Consider the following 13,118-nt stretch of genomic DNA (forward strand, 5'->3'; position numbering starts at 1 on the left):
TGTCTTAATTTAATTCATTAACATATCCTACATAAACTTGTAATGTAATGCATTTATGTGTTTGCTATTAGTCTGCAGCCGAAACTTTTTATTATTATAAATATTATGTTCTATAATTCATTTTCAATCTGTACAAACCGACTTTAATGTTTGTGTTGGCTGTTTCTAGATATAAAGTTTTTATACAGTAAGACAGTTGTGATTGTGATCATTTTTTTATTCATCGTCACCAAATGGGTTAATTCAAGGCCTTTATTAAATCCCTCTTCCTCTGGAAACTGTCTCCTAATGGCTGACATACACAACACATGCAGGTAAGGGTCTAAATACTAGCTTTGCTATTGCCTGATACATGATGATGATAATCTGTACAATTTAGGGCTGGGTATCGTTCAAAATCTTTCGATCCGGTGCCAATTTCGATACCTCAGTTTCGATACCGGTTCCTAACGATACTTTTTTCGATACCAATTTTATTAAATCCTTTTTAACAAGATTACATAACACATTACCTCAGAAAAACTTTGGTTTTATTTTTTCAGTTTGACTCATGCTCCTTAGCCAGTGCACAAAGGAACAAAAAAAGCACAAAGGAACAAAAAATGTTTTATAAAGAACTCATGCTCACCAAAGCTGATTTTTTTTAAATACAGTAAAACTTGTAATATTGTGAAATACAGTAGTATTACAATTTAAAATCTTATTTGAATATATTTCAAAATGTAATTTATTCCTGTGATGTCAAAGCTGAATTTTCAAAATCATTACTTCAGTGTCACATGATCCTTCAGAAATATGAAAACAGTTTGCTGCTTAATATTTTGGAAACTATGATAAATTTTTTCATGATTCTTTGATGAATAGAAATGTCAAAAGAACAGCATTTATTTAAAAACGAAATATTTAGTAACATTAGGCTACACGTTTTAATGTCACCTTTGATCACTTTAATGCATCCTTACTGGAAAAAAAAGTTCTGACTAACCAACACATTTTTGAACGGCAGTGTAGGCTACATTCAGTAGGTTATTATTTATTGCAATATTAACACTGTTAGAGTGATCAACAAGGTATCCATTCATTTACCAGTCAAAGACGGAGCAACTTTCTGCTCTTATGTTTACTCCGTGCACTGTCAAGGTCTTCATCATATCTGTCGCGGTACCGGTCATGCAGCAATTATTTTACCCCAAATACTGCATCGCGTACCCACACTTTTGATCGACTTTTCCCCATCTTTAAGGTATTATGTGTGTGTGCTCGCGTCTCATATGAATATGTGCGCGGAGAGTTTGTGTGTGTGCTCGCGTCTCATTGAGTATGTGCGCGAGTTTGTGTGTGTGCTCGCGCGCCTCTCATATGAGTATGTGCGCAAAGAGTTCCGCTTGTGTGTGTAGAGTTTGCGTGTATGTGCGTGAGCAGCTTTATGTGTGTCGTTGTGCATTTCATATGTATTTGTTTGAGCACTGACGTTGACGAGTTAACTCCTTAGGTATCGAAATCTGGAACCGAACAACATGTCATTTTTTCGATACTCGATAGTATCGAGGCAATTCGGTCGGTACCTAAAAGTATCGAACTCGGTACCCAGCCCTAGTACAATTCTGATCTGATCATAGTGTTGTAGGCTACATATCGTCGGCTAAAGCTAACACTGTTCTCTCGCCCTGTTCTCCTGACACCACAACTCACCGTTGTTCTGTCTAAACCTGGCCTGTCCTGCTCACTTGGCTTCATATCAGGCTCATAATTATAGGATATCATCATATATATCAATTAAATATGAATTATATATATCATACGAGTAAATATTTAGGCTACAATTCCCCCAGCTTTCCGAGCTGTCATTGCGATCCATTGTTTACTTTGACCGCTCTACCTCATGTGACGTCACTTCTGGTTCGGCGGTTTTCAAATGCGGAAGTAAAATTTTCCTCACAAAAACGACTCCAGAAGCCTAAATAGCGTTTTATAAGTATATGTTTATATTTAAATCTAGTTCCTACATTATTTTTCTATACATTGGCTCACTGGGTACTCTAACCTGCAACATGCCCTTTAATTAGTGGTCATGATACTGGAAATTCTAATTTCAATATGACACCTTGAAATATGTCAATATTCAGTAGGCCTAGCCTATAATTTTTAATACCATCGGGAAAACTACCACATACTAAATATTTTAATATCTACATTTTTGTCCATCCATTTTGTCAAGGCAATCATTATTTTCAAGCATGGAAAAGCACAACACTCATTGTAACAGTAATCTATTTGTATGGAAAAGTTTAATTCAAGTCTTCTGAAGAGACATGTCCACTTTATACGGTGAGATTTTAATTTAGGCTTTTGTTTACATATTTAAACATTGATCAGTAACCATTACAAAAATCTAACTTAAATATTTACTCACTCAGTGTATTTGTCTTTACATTAGGGTAACGTTAAAGGGATACTCCACTTTAAAAGGAAAATTCTGTCATCATATACTCACCCTCATGTTGTTTCAATTCAATCCTTTATGAATTTCTTTCTTCTGCTGAACAGAAAGGAAGATATTTAGAAGAATATCAGTAACCAGACAGTTTCCGGTCTCATTGACTTCCATAGTATATTTTTTTCCTACTATGGAAGTCAATGGTACCAGAAACTGTTTGGTTACTGACATTCTTCTAAATATCTTCCTTTCTGTTCAGCAGAAGAAAGAAATTCATACAGGTTTGAAACAACATGAGGGTGAGTATATGATGACAGAATTTTCATTTTAAAGTGGAGTAGCCTATCCCTTTAACTGTTGCAATAGCTCACACACAGCACAAGAAAGCTTAATTACAAACTGAATTTAATTTGCAAAAAAGACTAGATTTTTCATAACTTTTGACAACGTTTAATTCAAGAGCATGGAGAGATTGGAGCTGGACGTCATTTGAGTCTGCAGTGAGAACCACTTGGAGAGATTCGCGAATCGCGATTGCACATGATATGACACAGTCCGAGAGCGCACACTCAATATCCGAGTCCAGTTCATTCGTATATTTGAGAGCTCGTGTTCAGTTTTCTCGATTACATGAATGTGCCCTCGTGTTATAATATTGCACTCGTGACATTTGCCATTAAAATATGCCATAGAAACTTGCAGGTATTAATAAAATTATGTGTAATAGGCCTACCTGCAATCCCGCGCTGAGAGGAGGCGGGTGTGTCAAACTCGCTGTCGTTGAGATGAGAGAATGAGAATGCGCAGCTGGTATTGTATCAGTGTATAGGCCAAAATGAGTATTGACAGATATTTCAGTATTGATATCAAAATACAGATATTTTGACAATACAACTTATGTAGTTTGTTGTTTCTCCAAACTTTCAGTCCAGCCATTAATCACTCTGAGCTCCTCGCCTCCTTCACTTATGATCAGCTCTTCAAAACCTGCTGTGACTGCGGCGGCTTTAATTCAGTCCAAATATCAGGGGTTTTATTGGTCCGTTTATGATCGGATATTTTTATTGGCTACCGAAATGCCGGTCAAAGATTTGAATATCAAATTGTACTCAGTAACGAAATGTGATTTTACACATTTCGAAGTAGCGAAGTTGATTACTTAGCTTAATATGTACTTGAGTACAAGTAAAATTACAGATTTAAAAATATACTCAAAAAAGTACAAGTACCCAAAAAAACAACTTAATTACAGTAACGTGAGTAGTTGTAATTCGTTACCTCCACCTCTGGTTATGTGAATGCTAGTTCAAAGAGATGTGTCTTTAATCTGGCTTTGAACGGACAGAGTGTGTCTGTTTCCCGGACAATGTTAGGAAGACTGTTCCAAAGTTTTGGTGCTAAATAGGAAAAGGATCCACCGCCAGCAGTTGATTTTGATATTTTAGGTATTATTAACTGGCCGGAATTTTAAGATCGCAATAGACGTGAAGGACTATAATGCAGGGTTCTTAAGTTTTATCAAAAGCTTGGAGTGAGATCATATGCGGTTAGGGGAGGAGCCCTAATGGAGCCCCGCCCCCCAATTTTACCCATTGTTCATAATTAACCAGCACAAATTGAAATTATAACAATAGGTAAATCTGATAAATGTCAGAGCAATTCATCACATCAAATATACTCTTTAATGTTACATTTCAAAATTACAAATATACAAAAATTACAAAAATATAACAAATTGCTCCAAACAGTTTGGAAAATCTTTTTGCATTTTGAATGTGTCTAGTCAAAATGGTATAATGATTTATTGTGTGGCACTGGTGGGACATTGTGTACAAATGACATATTAGAGTATTAAAGGTTAGGGCTGGGTATCGTTCAGAATCTTTCGATCCGGTGCCAATTTCGATACCTCAGTTTCGATACCGATTCCTAACGATACTTTTTTCGATACCATAGCCATAATATGTTTTAAAATTAATTTCAACATCAACAAAAATACATTAAACACAAAGCTTTTATTTTCCACCTTAATTGTGAATCAAAACAGTTATCAAAATAAAAAAAATTCTGGTAAAACTGCTCACTCAGTAAGGCCATAATAGCCTACGTTTTCGTTTGAAAATTATATATTTTATTATATATATATATATATATATATATATATATATATATATATATATATATATATATATTATAAATATAAAAATCTTATATTTTTCTCTCCGTTTTGGCCTTCCGTCCGCACTAAAAACCATTATGTGACGCATATTGTAGGCCTACCATTATACCAGTGTTGTGCCTGTTTTGTGATATTAACTTTTACACTGTTGCTAACTATACGGTATTAAAATATTCTACATTGCACACTCTTCATAACAGAGTCCTGCAAAGATGACAGAATTTAGGCTACTCACATGCTGTCCTGCGGCAATACATGAGAGCAGTTGCGTTTTAGACCAACATGGTGACTGCGTGCGACCTGGACCGCATCAGTGAATGGTGAGATATTTTATTAAATAAAATTATCCTGTCAGAAGATTTGCGCGATAACTTAATTATTTATTTTTCCATCTGAATCATATCAGTGATCTTTTGTGGGGTTTTACGCATGCGCTGTAAGGTGAATTTGACGTTTCTCAAAAGTTTCTCATCCACACTGAAACGTCCGAAAACGCTAGTGTGGACGGAGAGCGTTTATAAACGAAAACGCCATTTTCAAATGTATCCGGATTAATGTAGACGTCGCCAAACATTAATAAAATGACTGCCTGTCAGTCAGTCAGTCATCAGGGCAGAGAAACCACCATTGTGGCTGCTTGTCTAGTAGTCGAAGAGGAAGTGTAACGTCAACAGTACCGTGACCGCTTTCGGCTCATATCGCAGCAAACGCTGTCTGCGTAAAGTTTTAAAAAAAATGTTACCACACTTGAGACCAACCGTGACTCTCTGTGACTTCAACAAAACTGCAACAGTTTGATCCGTCCACACCTCTCCGTGTGTGTGGGGGTCGGAGCTCCGCTCTTTGTCAATATACAGAGAGGACAGATAAGCTTGCGTGCTCAGATGCTTTTGGAACCGAAATTTGGCACCGAAAAATAAAGAATTTTTCGATACTCATAGGACCTATATTGCAGTTTCGCTTGTTGCCAGAGGGGGCATTGTTCTGCAAAAACTCAGACTTGCGCAATGCACCTTTTAAGGTGTGTGTGTGTGTGTGTGTGGGTTTGTTGTGTGTGTACTCCAGCTTATGAAATGTGTTTTGTGTAGTAAGTGTTTGTTGCACATTTTGATGCCTTGATAACAGGGGTAGGGGGCTCCCACTTTAAGCACTGTGGCTCGATGCCAGACAGTTAAATTGAAATATTACCCAGAGCACTCTGCTTTAATACATGTAGCCTTAATGTAACTAGAAAGACTATTAATACAGTATAATATATAATTTAAAATAAAATGATGAAATACATCTTCATTCCTTCCCATACCCACTAACATTTCCCTTAGTTTCAGATAACGTAAGCTAGCCAAACTGAGCCAAAGCTTCTGGCCTGGTGTCAAAGTAGTTGTAGAGTTTTTGACTGCATCAATAATAATGTATACGATGGGCTATATATTAAATGTTCTAAAATGTTAGACAAGCTTTCTTCCAACTTACCTTCTCCATCACGATGTGTGTTCGCGCAATGTTGTTGGTTACCTGGTAATGAACGTATGGTGGCCGAGAATGTTCCGTCAACTACCGTGTGTTCGCGCATCTATGTTGCCTAGTAACTAATGCAATCTGGCGGCAGTAAACTTCACTTTGTGTGCCTGCGCCTCATATACAACGTTATATATAAAGCTTGCAGGACAACTTGGTTGGCATTGCCTTTTCAGCGTGAGAAATACACGGTGTGGTGTGTGAGCGTGTGAACTGGTTGAATTGCGTGTCTCACGGCCAATGCGTGAGACTTGAGAACCCTAATAGCTCGCTCAAGTACTGCAGAGATAAACCATGTAGTGCTTTGTAAGTAATCAGCAATATTTAAAAATTTATGCGATGTTTAATAGGCAGCCAATGCAGTGTTGACAGAACCGGGCTAATATGGTCATACTTCCTGGTTCTGGTAAGAACTCGAGCTGCTGTGTATTGAACTAGCTGTTTGTTTATTAAGCGTGCAGGGCAACCACCCAGTAGAGCATTGCAATAATAATCTAGCCTTGAGGTTATGAACGCATGATCTAATTGTTCCGCATTTGTCAATGAGAGCAAATGCGAAATTCTTTGGCGAATTAAATTTTTTTAATGTGTAAATTGGCAAGTCAATACACGTCCAAATTATGAACTTTCACTCTATGATGTTTAAATTTAGCAGTTAATCCGAGAATCACATGCGTGCCGAACCGAATCTGGTGTGATCCATTCCACCCCTAGCGCGTTATCTCATTGAATATCATTGTCAGAATCGTAGAAATGCAGCCTTGGCTAAATGTAATTTACATGAGACTAGATAATGATCTTAGATGTCATCGCTCTGCTGCAGAATTTCAATGGCATCAACATCTATTCCATGTGATAATATTAGATCTAGAGTAAAGTTTTTTACCTTACCAAATTACTATAGAGAAGAGCAGCACCATCCCAGGAGGGATGAATACCATCTCTTTTCAACAGGTCAGGTCTGCCCCAAAAACTTTTCCAATTGTCTATGAATTCTATATTATTAAGTGGACACCACCTCGACAGCCAGTCAAGTCAAGTCAACTTTATTTATATAGTGCTTTTCACAACACAGATTGTATCAAAGCAGCTTCACAGCATCAAACAAAATAGCACATCAATGTTTGTTTCTAATGCAAAACGTCCACGTCTGGTAATGCTGATCAATAGTATTGTTGATTGATTAAATTAAGTATCCCCAACTGTGCAAGCCAAAGGCAACAGTGGTAAGGAACCGAAAAACTCCATCAGGTGACCTAATGGAGAAAAAAAAAAACTTGGGAGAACCCAGGCTCAGTCGGGGGCCAGTTCTCCTCTGGCGTTTATGAACTAGAGACCGGATTTAACTGTAAGATTAAAAATATTATATAAATGCCTGGCTGAAGAGATGCGTCTTTAATCTAGTTTTAAACTGGGAGAGCGAGTCTGAGCAACGAACAGTATCAGGAAGGCTATTCCAGAGTTTTGGAGCTAAATGTGAAAATGATCTCCCTCCTTTGGTTGATCTGGATATCCTAGGTATGACCAAAAGCCTCAAATTTAGTGATCTTAAAGAGCGCAATGGATTATAGGGCGATAGAAGATCCGTTTAATAGACTTGAGCTAAGCCGTTTAGGGCTTTATAAGTCAGTAGCAATACCTTGTAATTAATACGGAGCTTTATAGGTAACCAATGTAGTGATGATAAAATTGGTGTTATATGGTCAAATTTTCTTGATCTAGTAAGAACTCTAGCGGCGGCATTTTGGACTAACTGTAGCTTGTTTATTGAGGATGCAGGACAACCAGCTAATAAAGCATTACAGTAATCTAGTCTCGAGGTCATGGACGCATAAACTAACTTTTCTGCATCAGAAACTGATAGCATATTACGTAGCTTAGCAATGTTTCTAAGGTGGAAAAAGGCTGTTTTTGTAACATATGAAATATGATTTTCAAAAGACAGGTTGCAGTCAAGTATAACACCCAGGTCTTTTACTGTAGAGGATAAAGTAACAGGACATCCTACGATGTTAAAGTTGTATTGTGAGAGGTTCTGTGGGCGGTTTTTTGAACCGATAAGTATTACCTCTGTCTTGTCTGGATTTAATAAAAGAAAATTACACGTCATCCAATCTTTTATATCTTTAACACACTCTGTCAATTTGGATAATTTAGCGTTTTCATCCGGCCGTGATGAAATATATATATTTGAGTGTCATCAGCATAACAATGGAAACTAATTCCATGTTTCCTTATAATATTTCCAAGTGGCAGCATATATATTGAGAATAATAGAGGGCCTAACACAGATCCCTGCTGCACTAGTTTACTGGAGTTATGATCGATTTTTCTCCATTTAAATAGACAAAATGGTATCCGTCAGATAAGTATGATCTAAACCAGCTTAAAGGAGAACTTGGCAACTTTTTTAACTTAATAAAACTGTCTAGAAATCATTTGGATGGTTAAACAACCTGTTCTGGTGATATTGGTGACTTTCCCCGCTCCCCCCAGCGTTCCCTGGCGGAAAACCAACCTTGCAACTTGGGGACTACCGTCCCGGCAAGATAGAAATTGGAAGTCTCGTGAGAAGCGAGAACGAGCGCGAAACACGAATTGCTTTATGGCAATTCGACATAAACACACACGCATGTATGATGTATTACCAGATTACCCACCTCGGTAGACATAGCTCCACACGATACAGTTGGCTTGCTCCGATCAAAACAAACGCACATGAGCAGCTGTAGAGAGGGGGAGGAGGCCGCCGCAAGTGAGTTTTTTACGACCGTGTTGTGAAATATACACCCTCCCACAGCTGTAGGGGGAGCTCGTAGGGAAAACATGCGACAACAAAAGGGAAAATCAGCGAAGAAGTGACTAGAGTTCGCTAGAGTTGCCGAGTTCTCCTTTTAATGCTTGTCCTTGAACACCAGTATAATTGTGTAGTCGATCTAAGAGTATTGTGTGATCTATAGTATCGAATGCAGCACTTAGATCAAGTAAAACTAGTATTGAGATACAGCCTTGGTCAGAAGCTAATAGTAAATCATTTGTGATTTTAACGAGCACAGTTTCAGTGCTATGGTGCGGCCTGAATCCAGACTGAAACTTTTCATAGATGTCATTTTCTTGTAAGAAAGAGCCTAGTTGGGCAGACACAACTTTTTCTAGTATTTTAGACATAAAAGGAAGATTTGAAATGGGTCTATAATTTGCTAGGTTATTTGGGTCTAATTGTGGTTTCTTAATGAGTGGTTTTATAACTGCCAGTTTAAATGTTCTTGGAACATGACCTAAAGATAAAGACGAGTTAATAATATTGAGGAGAGGCTCTTCCACTATAGGTAACACTTCTTTCAGTAGTTTAGTTGGTATGGGATCTAATAAACATGTTGTTGTTTTAGAGGAAGTGATAAGTTTATTTAACTCTATTTGTTCTATAGTTGTAAAGCACTGTAATTGTTCTTGCGGGGTGATAATCGAGGCTGAGTTATAAGGCGCGATTGAGGATTGAACGTTTACAATTGTGGTTCTGATGTTTTCTATTTTCTCAGTGAAAAAATTCATGAAATCATTACTACTAAACTGTAACGGAATATTTTGTTCAGGTGACACTTGTTTATTTGTTAGTCTAGCCACGGTGTTAAATAAAAACCTAGGATTGTTTTGGTTATTTTCTATTAGTTTGTGGAGGTGCTCAGCCCTGGCTACTTTTAAAACCTTTTTATAACGTGACGTACTGTCTTTCCAAGCGATTCTAAAACCTCTAAATTAGTTTGTTTCCATTTACGCTCTAAATTACGGGTTTCTCTCTTTAGGACACAAGTAGTATTGTTGTACCATGGTGCTTTAATTTTCTCTCTGACCTTTTTTAGTCTAATAGGTGCAACAATATCCAGTGTTCCAGAGAGAATGGTGCTCATTTTGCTGGTTAGTTCCTCTAGTTCATCTGTTTGTTTGGGTTCACTGAGCAGCTGAGACAGATTCAATAAGCAATTTGAAAAATTATCTATGGTGGATGGAAGGATTGTTCTGCCTAATCGATAACACGGCGCAGCATGATATATTACAGGGGTACGTAATATGCAAGTTACCATGTAATGGTCAGTTACATCATCACTTTGTGGAATGATATCTATATCGGTTGGATCGGTTCCATGTGATATAATTAAATCGAGTGTATGATTAAAACGATGAGTTGGTCCGGTAACGTTTTGCTTAACCCCAAAGGAGTTTAATAAATCTATAAACGCATCCCCTAACGCATCATTTTGATTATCTACGTGTATGTTAAAATCTCCAACAATTAATGCTTTATCGACATTGACCAATAGATCTGAGAGAAAATCTGCAAATTCTTTTAGGAAATCAGCGTAAGGCCCTGGCGGTCTATATACGGTAGCCAAGGCTAAAGATAATAGGGATGTTTTTCTAGCATCTAAGAGCGTAAAATTTAGTACAAGTACTTCAAATGAAATAAACTTATAACCCGTTTTCTGAGTAACATTGAGAATATCTCTATAGACCGCTGCAACACCGCCGCCACGACCAATCAGACAGGGTTTGTGCTTATTGGAGTATACAGATGGCGGAGTCGAACATCATTAGTGCCGCCGTTAATAATGATCTTAGAGATTTTACGATTAGCATTAGCCAGCACTTTTAAATTTGCTTTGATGTCAGGCGCTCTGGTCCCGGCAAACATGTGACTGGTGGCTGGTGTCTCTATTTTCACGTTCTGTGTGATCGAATCGCCAATTACTAGGGCACAATCAACAGGATTCTCAGTGGGTGTTTCACTGAGCGGGGCAAATCGATTTGTTATGGTAATCGGAACGGAAGAGTGTTTTTTTGATCCGCAACTAGAGCGATCCCTCACTGTCACCAATTTGCCTTTCTGCGCAGGCTCTACAGCTGGAACCGAATCATGTAAAGAGTTCACTATGCTAGGCGCATCCAAAATAGTATCTAAAGCTCTAGCACTTTTACTATCCTCAATTAAAGTTTGGATGCGTGACTCTAGTTCTGAAATCTTCAACTCACCTGGGCTTTTTATAAACTCAAAGGTGCGGGCACACAAGAGAAAATAAATAAGAAATAACTGAGTGCATGTGTTAACAGGCTAGCGAATTACTAGCTTGTTGTGCTAATTATAACGGAAGCTAGCAATGTCAGGTTAATCTGAGATGTTGGGTAAGCTGTATTTAGTAGTATAAACAACTAGAAATGATAGTAAATGATGGTTCAAAACAAAGAAATACGAGGCTAAGACGGAGCTTACAGCACCGAAGCAAACAAACTCACAGCAGGCAGCGAGGAAGACGGAAGGTTTTAGTAAAATAAATATCAATCTCAAAGTTGGTTTCAAAATATGGCAGTATTGTACATTTTATTGTTAATATCATGTTAGATAATTGTTATTGATCAAGTATATTTAATAGTTCTTGCTAAAGAAACATGGGATTCGTGCCTATGTTTTAAAAATAATAGTTGGAAGATAAATTTACCTCATTCATGGAAAGTTTCAAGGACATATAATCAATTTATAAAAAGGCATGATATTATCATATTTTATAGCAGTTTTCTACTTTCTACCATTACATCAGGGGCCGGTTTCACAAAGCTATTTTAGACTGGTCTATAGTGTTAGACTAGTCTAAAATTTGCTCATAGACTAGTCTAATGCAAGTTAGACTGTTTCACAAAAATAAAGACTGACTTAATTTAGACCAAAAAAATTAGACACCTTACCCCCAGGCTAACTTAGGTCTAAGACTCTATGTTACCTTGGCAACCAGCAGTAACAATCAGTTACATTACAAACAGCCAAAAGAAGAGGGAAAATGGCTCATAATTTGTGGTTTGCTGACGACGTTATGGAGAGAGCTATGAGAAGGGAAAGGGTTTTTAGGGACCGCAGGAACCTACTGGAAATATATAATAATGAGGACTTCATCGGTCGGTTTCGTTTGCCCAAGGAAGCTATACTGAGTCTGACAGATGAATTAGCTGAAGAACTGAGCCCTGCCACTTCAAGAAGCCACAGCATCCCAGCAGTGCTACAGGTTTGCACTGCGTTGAGATTCTATGCAACAGGAACTTTTCTGAATGCTGTTGGTGACACAGTGGGTCTCAGCAAAGCTTCTGTGTCACGGGTGGTATACAGGGTATCAAGAGCACTTTCAAATAAGCTCCCTCAGTTTCCAAATCAACTAGCTGAGCTTAACAAAGTCAGAAGAGGGTTCTTCAGCATAGCAAGATTTCCCAATGTTGTTGGAGCAATTGATGGGACGCATGTCAGAATCCAGGGTCCAACAGCTCATGAACATTTGTTTGTGAATAGAAAAGGATATCACAGTCTAAACATTCAGGCTGTTTGTGATTCTGATCTCCGGTTCCTCAACTGTGTGGCCCGCTGGCCTGGATCAATTCATGACTCTCGAATTCTTCAAAATTCTCAACTTTTCCGTGCATTTGAGCAAGGCATTATCGATGGGGTCCTGTTGGGGGACTCTGGCTACCCTCTAAAACCTTGGCTCCTTACTCCCTTCCTGAATCCTACTACACCTGCACAGAGAAACTACAACACAGCACACTGTTCGTAACTCGTAACACTGTAGAGCGGGCATTTGGTGTTCTGAAGAGGCGTTTCCATTGTCTACATGGGGAATTGCGAATGACACCTGACAGAGTGTGTAACATCATCTGTGCGACTGTTGTGCTGCATAACATAGCGAGGTAGGACTACCTGAAAACAAACAACTTAAATTTCTAGCTTTTTTCGATAGGCCTAAATTAATTACTATTATTTACCACATGTTACAACTTTAGGCAAAATAGTTTATTTCATTGATCATTAGGGATCTCCGGCTACCTGACCCTGAAGGAGGGGATATCAGAGATGACAATCTCAATGAAGTGGAGGACAGAGAACATTTAGAGGAGCAGGATGGAACTGGTCGATATGTGCGTCAAATGTATGTTGACAGGATTTTCAAT

At 38.0% G+C, this 13,118-nt stretch overlaps 1 pseudogene across 1 annotated transcript; it reads left to right on the forward strand.

Annotated features, from left to right (window-relative positions):
• Window positions 1-11,995: 11,995 nt before the first annotated feature.
• LOC308694970 (putative nuclease HARBI1) lies at window positions 11,996-12,861 on the forward strand (annotated as a pseudogene). The gene has a single exon. The product of its transcript is annotated as a putative nuclease HARBI1 (transcript).
• The last annotated feature ends 257 nt before the right edge of the window (window positions 12,862-13,118 follow it).

This window comes from Scardinius erythrophthalmus (assembly GCF_964197995.2).
Source record: "Scardinius erythrophthalmus genome assembly, chromosome: 1".
Lineage (NCBI taxonomy): Eukaryota > Metazoa > Chordata > Actinopteri > Cypriniformes > Leuciscidae > Scardinius > Scardinius erythrophthalmus.